We start from the raw sequence: 19735 nt of genomic DNA on the forward strand, positions 1-19735 counted from the left end.
GAACATCAAATATTTTCTGTAATACAATCTATCTTGTAACAATGTACAGTGTTCACAAACTGTACACCAAATACTCCAGACTATGAAATCTGCATAGTTACAGTAGATAGTGTGAAGTGTGTATAAGGTTATGATGTAATGATGAATGACAAAAGTTTTCTGATCACTGAACATTATTCTCTGTTGTGACTGTAACAGGAGATCAGATACTTCTCCCACTGTAACGACTGCTGTCTGGTTTGTTCTGGGACATCACCTGAGAAATCACATCATACATGTTACTATAAAGAATTACTGTCCATTGTGTTATTATCTAATTATGCTTCACTCACTTCTCTTCAGACCCCTGGGTTTGTTACATTCATGAATGGCAAATCTATTCTGAGCAAGTCTCACAGACAGAGAGTCTCCTCTCCGGAGAGAATCAAACACAAAGCACAGACATTATGATGAAAAACTGCTGAGACTGTGAATGTGAATCCAGACAAACACACATCACAGTCAAATCTAAAGAGAAAAGCCTCACTTTATACAGACCATGACTTGAAAGTGACACTAACATCATTACAACATGCTCCTGTAAGTTATAATCATCTCTGCTATGACCTGACAGTAAGCAAATTAATTAATGTTAAGTGATAAACAGTTTACATTGTAGCATTTCTATTTGCCCACTGCAAAATAAAGGCGGCACATAGAATCTAATGCACAGCATGCACTTCAGGATTTATTTAAAGATTTGGAAATGTGAAAATAATATGTATCTGCTGCAGTATTTTATAAGCATTTCTGTAAAACTCAGTTTAAAGGGGTCATATGATGCTCCTAAAAAGAACATTATTTTGTGTATTAGGTGTAATGCAATGTATTTATGCGGTTTAAGGTTCAAATAACACATTATTTTCCACATACTGTACATTATTGTTTCTCCTCTATGCCCCGCCTTCTGGAACGCGTCGATTTTTTACAAAGCTCATCGCTCTGAAAAGCGAGGTAAACTCAAATCACTCAGCTATCCAGTGCGTTGTGATTGGCCGAATGCCTCAAGTGTGTGACGGAAATGTTACGCCCCTTAACATACTATCCCGTCTCCCAGGCCAGCAGCACGAGACTCAGTCCAGCTGCTCTGCTCGAGCACATCCCATCATCGCTTTCTTTTAGCAGTTCAGTCAATGTACTGTTAGGAGTAACTGAATAACTCGGGATATTGGTTTATTTCGCATCAGAGGGAGTGTAAGGCACATTTATAAACTGAATAACTGAAGTAATTTGTGGATTAGTGCGTACTGGAGACGCAAACCGTTTCAAACGATTCAGATATATTATGTGAACTGGTTCGACTGGTTCACTAAGAAGAAAGGTTCAATAGAAAGATTTGTTCGCGATCCAGACATCACTAGACAAGACAAAACCAATAAAACCCATTACAAATGAGGCATTTGTTCCATCCAGTGGGGACATAATTACTGATTATAATGACTTATACTGTCTTTTTACGCATTGCGTATCGCGTTGCGTAAACACAAAACCATGTCTGCATTTGTGATCTGAGAAACAACAAACAACAAGCCTACTCTACTGCTCAAAACTCGTGTTTGAATCATCATTGGCAAATTATTAAATATAAAAAACATACTAACAGACTGTCCTTGCAAAGTTTGAACTGCCCAACTTTATAGAAACAGCCGTTGTGCCACAGACGCATTGCAGGCTACTGGTTCAAGAAACAGTCCTCACCCTCCATAAAATGCGCAGCACACATCTGAATATTTGGGTTGAACTGTTCTGGAACAGTGTTGAAATACAACTTAACCACTGATTTGTGTCCTCTTTTGGAAGCTTTCGACTCGACAACATGGCAGATGCGGCAACAGAGAGAATAAAAGTTACGGCTTCTTTCTTTGCGTGAACATTTGGGAGGCGTTATGCAAATCTTCCCACACAGTGACGTAGAGATGTGGGGGCGTGTTAGAACGAACCGTTTTAGGAGGGTGTGGCTGACCCTTAACTTTTATAAAGAATATCTCTTTGGATTTGAGACTTTAGTCTTTGCAACTTCACAGATCTTCTTTATGCACCAAGATCTTGTAATTCAATTCAATTCAATTCAAGTTTATTTGTATAGCGCTTTTTACGATACAAATCATTGCAAAGCAACTTTACAGAAAATTAAGTTTCTACAATATTTAGTAGTAGCTTGCATACGGCAGAAATGTTCGGAAAAATCAATAAAAAACGTAAACAAACAGACGAATAACACTATTAACAGCAATTATGCAATCAAACTTATAGCAAAATATGTGGTAGTTCTGTATGTTGTCTCTGGGTTAGCATCATCTGAGGTCCTCTAAGGGGTTGGCATCATCTCTTCTCAGGTGTCCTGGATCCAGACTGGAGCTTGTGTAAATCCTAGTTACCACGGGATGTAAATCCCGTGGCAAAGCAGAGAAACAAATAGAGACATAATTAGCGTAGCTGCTGTTCCAGCCAAGTAAAATTAATTAGTTTAGCCCAAGCTAAAGAATAATAATGCGCATTTGATCAGATATAACTGCAATCCAAAATTATGAGATGCATTATTTGAATGCTTGGCCAAAGAGATGTGTTTTTAATCTAGATTTAAACAGAGAAAGTGTGTCTGAACCCCGAACATTATCAGGAAGGCTATTCCAGAGTTTGGGAGCCGAATGCGAAAAAGCTCTACCTCCTTTAGTGGACTTTGCTATCCTAGGTACTATCAAAAGTCCAGCGTTTTGTGACCTTAGGGAGCGTGATGGATTGTAGCGTGGTAGAAGACTAGTTAGGTACGCAGGAGCTAAACCATTAAGGGCCTTATAAGCAAGTAATAATATTTTGTAACTGATACGGAACTTAATAGGTAGACTGAGATTGTAAAATTGGGGTAATATGATCATATTTTCTTGACCTGGTAAGGACTCTAGCCGCTGCATTTTGGACTACCTGTAGCTTGTTTATTAAGGATGCAGGACAACCAGCTAGCAGTGCATTACAACAGTCCAGTCTAGAGGTCATGAATGCAACAACTAGCTTTTCTGCATCAGAAACAGGTAACATGTTTCGTAGCTTGGCAATGTTTCTAAGACGGAAGAATGCTGTTTTTGTAACATGGAAAATATGATTTTCAAAAGACAAGTTACTGTCTAATACAACACCCAGATTTTTGACTGTAGAGGAAGTAACAGTACATCCATATAGTTGCAAATTGTAATCTATGAGATTCTGTGTACTGCTGTTTGGTCCAATAAGTAATATCTCTGTCTTATCCGAATTAAATAGGAGAAATTTATTGGTCATCAAATCTTTTACATTTTTAACACACTCTGTTAGCTTAGATAATTTAGAAGTTTCATCTGGTCTCGTTGAGATATATAATTGAGTATCATCAGCATAACAGTGGAAACTAATCCTGTATTTTCTAATGATATTACCAAGGGGCAACATGTATATTGAAAATAGCAGAGGACCTAGGACAGATCCTTGTGGCACTCCATATTTTACTGGTGATAAATGAGATGACTCCCCCTTTTAAATAACAAAGTGGTAGTGATCGGACAGGTAGGATCTAAACCATCTTAAAGCCTGCCCTTGGATACCTGGATAGTTTTGTAATCTATCTATGAGTATGTCATGATCTATGGTGTCGAACGCAGCACTAAGATCAAGTAAAACTAGCAATGAGATGCAGCTTTGGTCTGACGCAAGAAGCAAGTCATTTGTAATTTTAACAAGAGCAGTTTCTGTGCTATGGTGGGGCCTGAAACCCGACTGAAATTCTTCATAGAGATCATTTTTTGCAGGAAGGAGCACAATTGAGCAGACACAACTTTTTCTAAAATTTTAGACATAAATGGAAGATTTGAAATGGATCTGTAATTTGCTAGTTCACTAGGATCTAGTTATGGTTTCTTAATAAGAGGCCTAATAACCACTAGCTTGAATGGTTTTGGGACGTGACCTAAAGATAACGACGAGTTAATAATATTGAGAAGCGGTTCTTCTGCTACAGGTAACAACTCTTTTAGTAATTTAGTGGGTACAGGATCTAATAAACATGTTGTTGGTTTAGATGCAGTGATAAGTTTATTTAGCTCTTCCTGTCCTATAGTTGTAAAGCACTGAAGTTTATCTTTGTGTGCGATGGATAAAACTGAAGTATTAGACACTGTAGAATCTACATTTGTTATTGTATTTCTGATGTTATCTATTTTATCAGTGAAGAAATTCATAAAGTCATTACTATTTAACTGTGAGGGAATATTTAGATCGGGTGGCGTCTGGTTATTTGTTAATCTAGCCACTGTGCTAAATAAAACCCTGGATTGTTTTGGTTGTTTTCTATGAGTTTGTGGATATGCTCGTCCCTGGCAGTTTTTAGAGCCTGTCTATAGGTAGACATACTGTTTTTTTCCACGCAATTCTAAAAACTTCCAAGTTAGTTTTTCTCCATTTGCGCTCAAGACTACGATTTTCTTTCTTAAGAGAGTGGGTATTACTGTTGTACCATGGCACAGTACGTTTTTCTCTAACCTTTTTCAATTTGATGGGGGCAACAGCTTCTAATGTATTAGAGAAGATATTGCCCATGTTGCCAGTCATTTCGTCTAGTTCATGTGTATTTATGGGTACACAGAGCAGTTGAGATAAATCAGGCAGGGTTATTTGCGAATCTGTCTTTGGTGGCTGGAAAAATAGTTCTGCCCGGACGATAACGCAAAGCCATATAGTTATTATCATCAATACGCAGAATGCACGATACAAGGAAATGGTCAGTAACATCATCACTTTGAGGTACGATATCTATATCAGTAAGATCGATTCCATGCGATATAATTTAATCTAGCGTATGATTAAAATGATGAGTGGGCCCGGTGACATTTTGCTTTACTCCAAAACAGTTTAATAAGTCAGTAAACGCAAGTCCTAATGCATCATTTGTATTATCAACATGAATGTTAAAATCTCCGAAAATTAGCGCTTTATCAGCGGTAACCAATAGGTCTGAGAGGAAATCTCCAAATTCTTTTATGAATTCTGTATATGGCCCTGGTGGTCTGTACACAGTAGCCAGAGCAAGAGATACGATAGATTTCCTTTGCATATCTGACAGTGTAACATTAAGCAGAAGTATTTCGAATGATTTAAACCTGTATCCTGTTTTCTGGGTAACATTGAGAATATCACTATATATTGTTGCAACACCTCCCCCACGACCAGTCTGACGGGGCTCATGTTTAAACAGTAGTTTGGTGGAGTAGACTCATTTAGACCAATATAATCATTTGGTTTTAGCCAGGTTTCAGTCAAGCAGAGTACATCAAAACTATTATCTGTGATCATTTCATTTACAATAACTGCTTTTTTAGTGATCTAATGTTTATGAGCCCAAACTTTAAAAATTGTTTTTGTTTATTTATTTTATGTTTTTCTGGTTTAATCACGATAAGATTTTTTCTAGATCCTACATTAAATTTATGTTTTGACCTCACTATTCGGGGAACAGACACAGTCTTAATAGATTGGACAGCACAAGTACTTCTAACATTTAAGCGGGTAGAACAAAAGCCATCATAGCAGTTATTTGAGAATTGGCTTACTAGTCAAATGGAGTGTAGAGTCCTGGAGATGTTGTCCGACAGGAGTTTCTGCTCCGACTCTGCTGGGGTGCAGGCCATCAGCGCGAAAAAAGCCTAGGACGCTCCCAGAAAAGATTCCAATTATTAACAAAGAGCAGTTTCTGTTCTTTACACCATGACAATAACCATTCATTTAGAGCAAAAAAGTCTACTGAACCTTTCGTGTCCTCGTCGATACGTGGGCAGTGGTCCTGACACGGTGATCGTCGCCGCGGGCGTCGTGCTTCGAACAGTCTCGATCAGGCTCCTGAAGTCCCTCTTCAGCGTCTCCGTCTGCCGCTGCGTGGTGTCGTTAACCCCGGCGTGAAGCACGACCGCTCTGGGGCTCTCGTCGGCCTTCAGGATCGCGGGTATCTGCACAGAAACATCGAGAACACGAGCACCAGGGAAACAGTGAGTGTGCACTTTACCTTCGGCTAACGTAGCGCGGATGTGTCGGACGATGGAGTCTCCGACGATCACTGCGTCGCGTTCCGTCTCGCGGAGGGGAGAGAAGCGGTTCCGTGTGGAGATCTCAAAGACCGGAGGGGGAGAGGTCATCGCCCGTGGCCTGGCTCGCGTCGTCCGCTGCGGATGCACCCAGGGTCCGTGGTGTCCCGGCGCCGGAGTGAAGGACATCTGGGCAGATCGCGTCCTGGGTGCACCGGGCCTGTGCAGAGAAACACACGGAGTAGAGGTGGTGGGACTGTTAGTAGCGCACTGCATTCTTACCCTGGACTTGTGAGCGTCAGCCCGGGAGGTTTCCAGCGCGGCTCTCCGCTCTCTCAGCTGGGCCTGCCTCTGCTCCAGGACCCGAATCTGCTTCTCCACGGCCTCTAGCACCGAATGCAGCTCGAACGTGTCGTCACCTGCACTCAAAGGTAGACAAACATCCGCCATTAAAGCAAGTAACAGTGAGTAAAGCAATTGTAATGTCTGTGAATAGAGTATTAGCAATGCACGCGGGTTTAGCGACAACCACGCTGGCTATGCTAATGGACTATAAGCTACTAGCGGACTCGGGAAATCAAAATAAAACTAGTGATAACAAGGCGCTCTGATTGTTTTTGTTGTAGAATACGATAGAGGATATATTCACACGTTATAGAAACGAAAATGTTGGTGTATAAAGTAAATTTCAATAATAAAAAATAGACAAAAAAGAAATAACGTGACGGAGCTCAAACTAGAAGCATACGGCAGCAACAAACAGGAAGTGACGAATGATGTGTGCGTCAAGTCTGTTGTCTGTGTGACACTCCAAAAAGAAAGGAAAACTTGAAATCGCATCATATGACCCCTTTAAAACAACTAACCAAACACACACAGGACTTTAGATTTATACTAGATGAGCAAAACTTGTCTGAGAGCACAGCAGATTGCTGAGGCAGGAACATCAGTAACAGTTTTAAAGTGGGAGTAGCGAGAGTCAGCTACCAATTTAACAAAAAACAGAACATTTTACATCGAACATGCATTGTAATACTCAGGCCTCACAGACATGTCTCTCCAAATCAGCGTAGCGCCATTTTGGCAAATCTGAGCAGTACGCAGGTGGCGTACGCTCTTCTGTGTCAGCCGCGTTGTGCTGTTTACTTTCAAACCAAAGCGTAAATACACGTAAAGAACGTATCCTTGTGGCGCGGCTGACACAGAAGAGCGTACGCCACCTGCGTACTGCTCAGATTCTCCAAAATGGCACTACGCTGATATGGAGAGACACAGAGGAGAGGAATTGTTGAATAAAGTCGTTATTTTTGTTTTCTTCGTGTACAAAAAGTATTCTCGTCGCTTCATAACGTTACGGTTGAATCACTGATGGCAGATGGAGTATTCTGACGATGCTTTTCATACTTTCCTGGACCTTGACACTGTTATTTACAAACCCGATTCCAAAAAAGTTGGGACACTGTACAAATTGTGAATAAAAACAGAATGCAATGATGTGGAAGTTTCAAATTTCAATATTTTATTCAGAATACAACATAGATGACATATCAAATGTTTAAACTGAGAAAATGTATCATTTTAAGGGAAAAAAGTTGATTTTAAATTTCATGGCATTAACACATCTCAAAAAAATTGGGACAAGGCCATGTTTACCACTGTGTGGCATCCCCTCTTCTTTTTATAACAGTCTGCAAACGTCTGGGGACTGAGGAGACAAGTTACAAGAAACAGTCGAGCAACAGATAAGGACAGCAGTTTGTAAGTGTTTTGCCTCGTTTTCTCATTAGACTACTGCGTGATCGTCGTTGCAAGGAGAACTTTGCTTTATTTACTGTGTGTCTTACCCTGGTAAATACGTGCTGAAGTGGCGCTTGGTTTTGCGTTTGCCTATCGCGGGACTGGCCGTTTTTGGTCTGCTAAATAGGGAGGCGTGACCAAAGCCAGTGAAAGTACTTAACGAGCTGTTTTGGAAGCGCTTGTCAGAAGAAACAGTCGAGCAACAGATAAGGACAGCAGTTTGTAAGTGTTTTGCCTCGTTTTCTCATTAGACTACTGCGTGATCGTCGTTGCAAGGAGAACTTTGCTTTATTTACTGTGTGTCTTACCCTGGTAAATACGTGCTGAAGTGGCACTTGGCTTTGCGTTTGCCTATCGCGGGACTGGCCAGTTTCGGTCTGCTGAATAGGGAGGCGTGACCAGCTGACTTCAATCACAGGTAATCAGGCAAATATATAAGTGGTAGGTGTCACCGCGGCAGCGGTCGCGGCAGCCCTTGTGTGAAGCCTCCTCGCGTGAAGACCGACGAGTGTAAAGACCATCGACTCTACCTGCGCGACTCCACCGAGCAAGGACACCGACAGGGCACTTGAGTATTGCTTTTCTCCCCTGCAATTTTTGTACAGCTTGTCCTCAAATACTTATTTTGGACACTTGTAGTCACTATGTGCTTTCAGATCTCTACTATCACTACTAACACTCGGAGAGCACACTATGTACGTCGAAGGAAGACCTGCCCGACAAATCTACGGCCTGTCCCTCTGACCTCTACTACTACGCTCTCTATTCCAGTTGGTCTCTGGAACTGCCAGTCTGCTGTTTACAAAGCAGACTTCATTTCTTCTATTGCTACTCATTCCGGTCTCAGCCTCATGGCACTGACTGAGACTTGGATCAAACCTGAGGACACTGCCACTCCCGCAGCCCTCTCCACTGGTTTCACTTGTTCCCACACCCCTCGTACGACTGGGAGAGGTGAAGGTACTGGTCTCCTTATATCGAAAGATTGGAAATTTGATCTTCAACCATCACCTACAGGTAACGGTTCATTTGAATCACATGCTATTACTGTAACCCACCCTGTTAAAATCAAAAGTCATTTATCGTCCCCCAGGTCAATTGGGAAACTTCTTGGAGGAATTGGATGTCCTGCTATCAAACTATCCTGAGGATGGTACTCCTCTGGTACTGCTTGGTGACTTCAACATCCACCTAGATAAACCCCAGGCTGCTGACTTCAACACTCTGCTCGCCTCATTTGATCTCAAGCGAGTGTCTACTACAGCGACTCACAAATCGGGCAACCAACTGGACCTCATCTACACGCGCTGTTGCTCCGCGGACAACTCTTTAGTTGCTCCACTGCACACGTCAGATCACTTCCTCATTACTGCTAACCTAGCGCTTACTCCTGAAGCGGCACACGCTCCAACGCAGGTCACCTTTCGACGAAACCTACGCTCACTCTCTCCATCTCGCCTATCCTCTGTGGTTTCATCCTCACTTCCTTCACTCTCGCAGTTTTCAGCTCTGGACACGAACAGTGCTTGCTCCACTCTAACCTCTTGCTTGGACAACTTTTGCCCACTGTCGTCTAGACCAGCACGCACCACCCCATCTGCCCCCTGGCTGTCTGATGTTCTCCGTGAACATCGTTCTAAACTCAGGGCTGCAGAGAGGAAATGGTATAAATCAAGAAACTCTACTGACCTCAGTGTGTATCAGTCTCTCCTCTCTTCCTTCTCTGCAAATGTCTTCACTGCTAAAACATCATACTACCACAACAAAATTAACAACTGTTGTGAAGCTCGGACACTCTTCAAAACTTTCTCTTCTCTTCTTAATCCGCCTCCACCTCCTCCTCCATCGATTCTTACAGCTGACGACTTTGATGGTTCTTGTCTTATTTGTGAAGAAAACTGCAGTTACCAATTCTCCACACCGCAGACTGAGAATAACTTCACAACGACTAATGCACACTCTCTCTCCTCCTTCTCTCCACTCTCAGAGACGGACGTTTCCAAACTTATCCTGTCCAGTCATCCTACTACTTGCCCACTTGATCCGATCCCCACTCACCTCCTTCAAGCGATTTCTTCTTCAGTCATACCTTCACTTACTCACATTATCAACTCCTCTTTTCACTCTGGAACATTTCCCTCAGCATTTAAGCAGGCTCGGGTAAGCCCACTGCTGAAGAAACCATCTCTAAATCCAGCACTTATAGAAAACTACAGACCGGTATCCCTTCTTCCATTCATTGCAAAGACACTTGAACGAGCTGTGTTCAACCAGCTCTCTATGTTCCTTGTACAGAACAACCTCCTGGACAGCAACCAATTTGGCTTCAAAAGCGGCCACTCAACTGAGACTGCCCTGCTCTCGGTTACTGAAGCCCTGCGACTGGCAAGAGCAGCTTCAAAATCCTCAGTACTCATTTTGCTGGACCTGTCTGCTGCTTTTGAACACCGTTAATCACCAGATTCTCCTGTCCACCCTCAGAAAGATGGGCATCTCAGGAACTGCACTCTAGTGGTTTAAGTCCTACCTTTCTGATAGATCCTTCATGGTGTCTTGGAGGGGTGAAGTTTCTAAGTCACAACAACTTGCTACTGGGGTTCCTCAAGGCTCAGTACTTGGACCACTTCTCTTCTCCATCTACATGACGTCATTAGGATCTGTCATTCAGAAGCATGGCTTTTCCTATCACTGCTACGCTGATGACACTCAACTCTACTTATCATTCCAACCAGATGACCCGACGGTAGTTGCTCGCATTTCAGCCTGTCTGAGTGACATTTCTAGCTGGATGAATGACCATCACCTTCAGCTCAACCTTACTAAGACTGAACTGCTGGTGGTTCCAGACTAACCAAACCTAGAATTACAAAGGAATCTAAACTAAAGCTTACAAAACCAAATTCCTAAAAAAACCCAAACCCCAAACCTAGGAGTTGTGATGGATCATCAGTTAAGCTTCACAGACCATATTGCTACAATGACCCGATCCTGCAGATTTGCCTTGTACAACATTAGGAAGATTAGACCCTTCCTGTCAGAGCAAGCCACCCAACTTCTTGTCCAAGCTCTTGTTCTCTCCAGACTGGACTATTGTAATGCTCTCCTGGCGGGCCTTCCTGCATGTACCATCAAGCCTATGCAACGGATCCAGAATGCAGAAGCGAGGGTTGTCTTCAATGAGCCAAAAACTGCTCACGTTACTCCTCTCCTCATCAGGTTACACTGGCTACCAGTAGCCGCTCGCATCAAATTCAAGGTACTGATGCTTGCCTACAAGACGAGCACTGGCACGGCACCAACATACCTAAGCTCATTAATTCAATCTTATGCGCCCTCCAGAAGTTTTCGCTCTGCAAGTGAACGACGCCTTGTGGTGCCATCCCAAAGAGGTTCAAAATCACTCTCACGGACCTTTTCCTGGACTGCTCCCAGCTGGTGGAATGACCTCCCCATCTCAATTCGAACAGCTGAGTCTTTACTCATTTTCAAAAAAACATCTAAAGACTCATCTTTTTCGCCTGCACTTAACCAACTAATACTAGTACTTACCTTTTCTTTTCTTTTTTTTTGTCTATCATATTCTAAAAAAAAAAAACCTGGCAACGTGTTCTGTACTAGACTAACTGAGACTTGTCATAGCACTTGTATACCGTTGTTGTTCTCTTGTTGATCTGATTGCTTCTATTGTTCTCATTTGTAAGTCGCTTTGGATAAAAGCGTCTGCTAAATGATTAAATGTAAATTAAATGTAAGTTGCTCAAGTTTAGGAATAGGAATGTTGTCCCATTCTTGTCTAATACAGGCTTCTAGTTGCTCAACTGTCTTAGGTCTTCTTTGTTGCATCTTCCTCTTTATGATGCGGCAAATGTTTTCCTATGGGTGAAAGATCTGGACTGCAGGCTGGCCATTTCAGTACCCCGGGATCCTTCTTTTTACGCAGGCATGATGTTGTAATTGATGCAGTATGTGGTCTGGCATTGTCATGTTGGAAAATGCAAGGTCTTCCCTGAAAGAGACGACGTCTGGATGGGAGCATATGTTGTTCTAGAACTTGGATATACCTTTCAGCATTGATGGTGCCTTTCCAGATGTGTAAGCTGCCCATGCCACACGCACTCATGCAACCCCATACCATCAGAGATGCAGGCTTTCTGAACTTAGCGCTGATAACAACTTGGGTTGTCCTTGTCCTCTTTAGTCCAGATGACATGGCGTCCCAGTTTTCCAAAAAGAACTTCAAGTTTTGATTCATCTGACCACAGAACAGTTTTCCACTTTGCCACAGTTCATTTTAAATGGCCCAGAGAAAACTGGCACAGAATGGCACGGTGGATTGTGTTCACCGACAATGTTTTCTGGAAGTATTCCTGAGCCCATGTTGTGATTTCCATTACAGTAGCATTCCTGTATGTGATGCAGTGCCGTCTAAGGGCCCGAAGATCACGGGCATCCAGTATTTTTTTCCGGCCTTGACCCTTACGCACAGAGATTGTTCCAGATTCTCTGAATCTTTGGATGATATTATGCACTGTAGATTATGATAACTTCAAACTCTTTGCAATTTTTCTCTGAGAAACTCCTTTCTGATATTGCTCCACTATTTTTCACAGCAGCATTGGGGGAATTGGTGATCCTCTGCCCATCTTGACTTCTGAGAGACACTGCCACTCTGAGAGGCTCTTTTTATACCCAATCATGTTGCCAATTGACCTAATAAGTTGCAAATTGGTCCTCCAGCTGTTCCTTATATGTACATTTAACTTTTCCGGCCTCTTAGTGCTACAATACCCAACATTAAGAATGTGTAGCTCTCATGAAATCCAAAATGAGCCAATATTTGGCATGACATTTCAAAATGTCTCACTTTCAACATTTGATATGTTATCTATATTCTATTGTGAATAAAATATAAGTTTATGAGATTTGTAAATTATTCCATTCCATTCCTTTTTTACTCACAATTTGTACAGTGTCACAACTCTTTTGGAATCGGGTTTGTATTTGGCAGCCTATGGGACAGTCTCAAGCCTCCCTGTTTTCATCCAAACTATCTTAAATTGTGTTTCGAAGACAAACGAAGCTTTTACGGGTTTGGAACGACATAGGGGGTAAGTGATTAATGACAAAATTTTCATTTTGGATGGAGTATCCCTTTAACATCCCAAAGATAGACGCAAACAACATCTCCATAGTCAATCCTCCTGACCTCCACCTTAATGTCTGTACAATCTCTGCTGATGTGCCCTAAGAAATTACTGAATAAAATTACAAATGAACAGTTCACCTAAAAATGAAAATTCAGTTCCCTTTCAGTCGGTCACTCTCGACGTCATGTCAGTATTGACAGACGAATTGGGATCTCGCTTCGAGAGACCAATCTACTTTGAGTGTAAACTAAACAAGCAATGCACATCATCGCTGATCGCTGCCGCCGAGAGGTCGGGCTTGACTAGAAAGCCCCACCGAGTCCCGAACACTCAAGGTTTGGATGATTGGTTTTTCTCGGGATGGCTCAAGTGGTCAAGTGCAAAGACCACAAGCATGGATATTTGGACAAGGGGAATCTTTGCACGCTGGCTTTGTAAACAGTGGGTCGATATTTCCGCCTACGTCACGAGTGACCTTTCCAACATGACTATGTAATGCGTGAAGTCGACTAGTGCAAGACGAGCATTTGTGGATAAAAAGATATACATATATTTCATTTTTTCTTAGAAAATGACCAATTGTTTCTGTAGATAAGACCCTTATTCCCTCTGCTGGGATCATGTAGAGCCCTTTGAAGCTGCAATTTGGACCTTCAACCTGTTGATCCCCCACTGAAGTCCATTATATGGAGAGAAATCCTGGAACGTTGTCCTCAAAACCTTAATTTCTTTTCAACTGCAGAAGGAAAGACATGAACATCTTGGATGCCATAGAGGTGAGTAAATTATCAGGAAATTTTTATTCTGGAAGTGAACTAATCCTTTAAGACCATCTAATATAAAGTGGGGCCAGTTTCCTTATGTTACCTTTCAGCACCTGCTTGACTCTCAATCCTTATACACTGCACAGATAAATTGTAGTTTTATACTTTATAAAATGTGTTTGTCTAATTTGTACAATTTCTAAAACTGTTTCAGGTCCCCCGTGTCACGTTTGGTTTTGGAATTTGTATCATGTTTAGATTTTCATTTCTTTTATTTTGACGTTTAGTCATAATCATGTTTCCTGTTTGTCCATGTGATCCTGTCATGTGTATCCCCTGTTCATGTGTTTGTTGTTTTATGTACCACATTCTGATTGGTTTTATCATTTTTATTATCCACAGGTGTACCTTGTTGGTCATTAGTCTTTGAAAGAAAATCTGCCTGGCGGACATCTGGGCATGGATGAAAGAACATCACCTACAGCTCGATCTGGCAAAGACTGAGCTTCTTGTCTTCCCTACCACTCCAACTCTACAGTATGATTTCTCCATCCAGCTAGGTTCTTCTACAATTACCCCATCAACTTTGGTCAGAAATCTTGGTGTAATCTTTTATGACCAGCTGATCTTCAAAGACCACATTGCAAAGACTGCTTGATCTTGCAGGTTTGCATTGCACAACAACAGAAAAATCAGGCCCTTTCTAACGGAGCATGCTACACAATTTCTTGTCCAGGCCCTGGTCATTTCTAGGTTGGACTACTGCAATGCTCTTCTGGCTGGACTTCCATCAAGCACAATCAAACCTCTACAACTGATTCAGAATGCAGATGCGGCACAACTGATCTTCAACAAGCCCAAAAGAGCCCATGTTACACCTCTCTTTATCTCCTTGCACTGGATACTGGTTGCGGCTTGCATCAAGTTCAAGACATTGATGCTTGCATTATAGAACAGCCACAGGCTCAGCACCCACCTACTACTACGATTCTACATCCCCTCCAGAAGTCTGAGATCCATTAGTGAGTGACGCCTCGTGGGGAGTACCATCACAGAGAGGCTCAAATTCCCTTTCCAGAACATTCTAGTTCACCGTTCCTGGCTGGTGGAATGATCTTCCCACCACTATACGGAATGCTGAATCCCGGACAATTTTCAAGCGACAGCTGAAAACTCATCTCTTTCAACACTACTTGACTTCATCCTAAATTTACTAAAAATGTATTTCTTTCTCTGAAACTTGGTATTATGAGCACTTCCTGTTTGCCTCTTTAAGAATAATCACTTTATGTATTCCCCAGTTATAAGTCGCTTTGGATAAAAGCGTTAACGGTGAGTTAATATTTGTTTAAGTTCATTTCATGGTTCCAGACAAGTCTTTGATTTGTTTGTTTTGATCAAGTTTTGTTAATAAACTGCACCTCTTGGATCTCCATCAAGGCAGCTGAGACATGGACGAGTTTTTAAACTTTTTTGGAAGTTTTGTAAACCACAACTTAATACTACAGAATTAGTATATAAACCTTTTAAATCTCCCGTTTCTGTCAAAGATACTAAAGGCAGCATCCTCACAACAATGTTCCTACTAAGAGAGAAATAGCATCTGTGAGGATTTGTAGTAAGGATTAAGACCGTAGCATATACTGAGACGGCTCTCATCAAAGTTACAAATTACCTGCTCTTATTATCTGATCGTGGTTGTAACTCACTTTGTATTACTGTTACTGGATCTTAGCGCTGCATTTGACACTATCAACCACAACTTTCTTTTGAATAGGCTGGCATACGTTGGCATTAGTGGAATCAAATCATATTTAGCTGACCATTATCAGTTTGTGGCAGTAAATGAAAAGGTATTATATCGTTTTCACAAGGTCATTATGGAGTACCACAAGGCTCAGTACTAGGACTGTTGCTTTTCACTCTGTACATACTACTTGGAGCTTGGTTGAACATTGAATTCAGCAACCATGACTCTTGTGGTTCCACATTCATTGATCTCAAGTCCAAGTCTGGGTGTCCCTGAGATCAGCCCTCTGTCCACAGTGCTTCTTGTGATTTATTTAACAGTTTTAATACTGTTTATCTTTTGTCCATTCATTACAATGGGTAGGATACATCCAGGTATGTTTTGTTGCAAAGATGAAATTCAGCCAATCAAGTTAATTTGGGTTCTGTGAACAGAATCCAGTGATGAACAGAATCCAGTGATCTCAATCATTTTGACAATGATGAGCACTGGTAGACTGCAGAGGCTTACCTGCCTAAAAATAAATTTCTGAACTTTTTGTCATCCTAACAACATATAGATCAGTGCAGTGCAGCATTATTAATATCATATATTGGTAACATATCCTCAATTTCAATAGATATTGTTTTCATGCAAACAGCGTGCAAGCTTTTCAAAACCAGATAATTCATTGTTTTTATTCGGGAATAAAACGTCCCTCTAGCACAAAAAAAAAAAAAAAATCATATTTAACAATTGTCTTTCCTATTTCATTCAAATAAAGGAACATCAAACACAGCTGAACAACATGCTTCATAAGACAAATCATATAGCTAATTTATCATTGCATTGTCTTATATACACACATGCTTCATAATGTCTTATATACACCACTATCATAAGACAATGGGGCAGCTGTGCATTGGTTAGAGACTTTTATACACCACTATCTACCTGAAGGTGCAGGTTCTTGCGAAGGTGGGAGGAAGTGAATGAACAGCGCTCTACCCGCTTCCATGGCTGAAGTTGCCTTTTTTTCAAATAGTGCCTCACTTTGTTATTGGAGGTGTTAAATGCAGAGCACCAATTCGAGTATGGGTTACCATACTGACAAAGGTCACGACTTTCACTTTCACTTTCATCTACAGCTGCCTTTTTTTCAACACAATAAAAGTAAACTGCTTTAAATTACTTTTTTTTTCACATCAATCTACACTCCATACACAATAAAAGTAAAGCAAAAAACAGTTTTTTAACATATTTGCAAATTTATATAAAAAAAATAAATAAATAAATTATATGATTCCATTGCATAAGTATTCATACCTTTATATGGGACAGTTGAAATTTAACTCAGGAGCATTCATATTGCTTGTAGATGTTACTAAACTTTGAGTGAAGTTATCCTGTGGCAAATTCCATTGAATGGGTATGATTTGGAAAGGCACACACGTCTTAATAAAAAGTCCAACAGCTGATAATGCATATCAGAGCAAAAACCAAGCACTGAGGTCAAAAGAACTGCCAGTAGAGCTCAGACACAGGATTGTGTCAAGCCACAAATCTGGGAAAGAGTTCAGAAAAAATCACCCTCGTTGAAGGGTCACAGAAGCATGTAGTTTTTGTTACCATTAATGGAAGAAGTTTGAACAACCAGGACTCTTCCTAGGGCTTGTCTCCTGTCCAAACTGAGCAATTGATGGAGAAGAGCTTTGGTCTGAGTGGTGACCAAGAACCTGATGGTCACTCTAGTTGAGCTCCATGATCATATGTGGAGATAGGAGAAATCTACAGAAGGACAAATATCACTGCAACACTCCACCGATCTGGGCTTTATGGCGGTGTGACAAGACTCAATCCTCTCTTCAGTTAAGACGCATGAAAACACAATTGGAACTTGCAAAAAAGCACCTAAAGGACCTTTAGACTCTGAGAAATAAGATTCTCTGGTCTGATGAACCTCAATTCCAAACATCATGTTTGAAGGAAAGCAGCTCTGCTCATCACCTGCAGAGTAGCATCCCAAAAGTAAAGTGTGCTGATAGCAGCCTCATGCTGTGAAGCTGTTTTTTCAGCAGCAGAGACTGAGGGACTCATCAGAGTAGAAGAAAAGCTCAGTGCACCAAAATATTGAGATGCCTTAATGAAAACCCAGTCCAGACTCCAGAGCATTCAGAAGCTCAGACTGGACAGAAGGTTCACCTTCCAACAAGACAATAAACCTAAACACACAGCAAGAGTGGCTTATAGGCAACACTGTGAATGTCCTTGAGTGGCCCAGAAACAGCCTGGGATTGAACCCAATCAAATATTTCTGGAGAAATCTGAAAATGTGCATCTGCCCCCATCCAACCTGACAGAGCTTGAGAGAGAAGAGATGAGGAGAAGGATGGCAGATAATAGCCAAATGTAGATGAGCAAATCTTGTCGCATCGAACAAAAATAGACTTTGAGACTGTAAAGGTGTTTCAGCTAAATATTTAGTTAAGGGTATGAATACTTATGCAGTGTACTTATTTCAGTGCTTTTTTATTTTTTATAAATTTATGAGGTTGTGACAATTCTGTTTTTGCTTAGTCTATATGGTGTACGGAGTGTAGATTGATATGGGAAAAAAAGTAATTTTAAGCAGTTTTACATAAGGCAGGAACATAACATAACATGAAGAAAATGAAGGGGTATGAAAAGGATACTTTTGCAAGGCACAGTAGATACCCTCATTCTTTTACATGGCTGGGAGGGCAAAATAGCATTAGTCCCCTCATTAGTATCAGTACTCTGGAATCATCACAACCAATATACTGTCTATTCTGATTTTAAAATACAGAGTTTGTAAGTAATTTGTCATCCTTTTTGACCTCTCCTTCACTACTTTTTACATTTTCGCTTTGGGCTACCTGACAAGTCCCTCTTTCCATTCATCATGTTCTGTGCTTTGTTTAACATCAGGCGCTCTGTATTTTGAAGTGACAGACCATGTTTAATCGCCTTGTATAATTTATTTCACTACATTATTAATGGGAAAGCATGTTTGTGTACACAAGCTAAAATTAAAAATAAACTAAAAATTATTCCACATTGGTGATTAGGGCACCCTCTGGTGTCCTGGTGGAACCATATGTCTGGTATAATGTGTACATAATAGCAACACTGCAAAAAAAGGCTCTAAATACAAGAATATGTCCCCAAATCATATTTTTCAGTGAAAAGTTTTATATCACATTCTATTTAGAGTGATAGACAACAGCTTTATGAAAACAGCTTAAAAACACACACAATTCAAATGATGAAGAATTCACTGCACAGTCATTTCTGAAATGTACAGTTAGGTCTGTATATATTTGGAAACTGACACAACTTTCATAATTTTGGCTCTGTGTGCCGCCAGAGTAGAAATATAATGAAACAATCAAGATGAAATTGAAGTGTAGACTTTAGTTGAATAAAAATTTAACATTTTTCGGTAACAGTTTATTTTAGGGTCTCTTAACTAGTGTCACCGAAACGCACACAGACAGGTAGATCCATTTGCAGTGTTTTTATTGGGGCAATCCAAAAATCATAAACTTAGCCAGGCAATGGTCAACATCCAGGTAAACTCCGTCCAAAACAAGAAACATAGACAAACATCCAGAAACACACGAAAAACCAGGGAACCAGGAAAACGCAGGGTGACATTCAACAAGGACTCCGTAACAATGACAGAAACAACCAGGGTATTTAAAGACAGGTGCAAACAAGGTAAGTGGTGACAGCTGAAATACAATGAACAGTGATGAGCAGCTAAGGCTAGTGGGAAATGAAGTTCTGACGAAGGTGACAATAAGGGGGAAGTGAGACCCTCTAGTGGCCACCCAGGGAGACACAGAACAGACACCGTGACACTACCCCCCCTCTAAGGAGCAGCTTCCAGATGCTCCTCAGAACAGAATAAACACAAACAAAGAGACCAGGAGGGAGGTGGACTGGTGGAGGCAGAACAGGGGGAGGGATGGCGGGCCAGGCCCGTGTAGGGGAACTGGGACCGGCAGCGATGGCTCCGCTGGTAGCCCAGGTGGCTTGATCAGATCAGGGGGCCACGGTGGACCCGAAAGTTCAGGGGACCACGAGGGACCAGGCAGTTCAGGTGGCCACGGTGGACCCGAAAGTTCAGGGGACCACGAGGGACCAGGCAGTTCAGGTGGCCACGGTGGACCCGAAAGTTCAGGGGACCAC

The sequence above is a fragment of the Cyprinus carpio genome, chromosome B14 (genome assembly GCF_018340385.1).
Source record: "Cyprinus carpio isolate SPL01 chromosome B14, ASM1834038v1, whole genome shotgun sequence".
Classification (NCBI taxonomy): domain Eukaryota; kingdom Metazoa; phylum Chordata; class Actinopteri; order Cypriniformes; family Cyprinidae; genus Cyprinus; species Cyprinus carpio.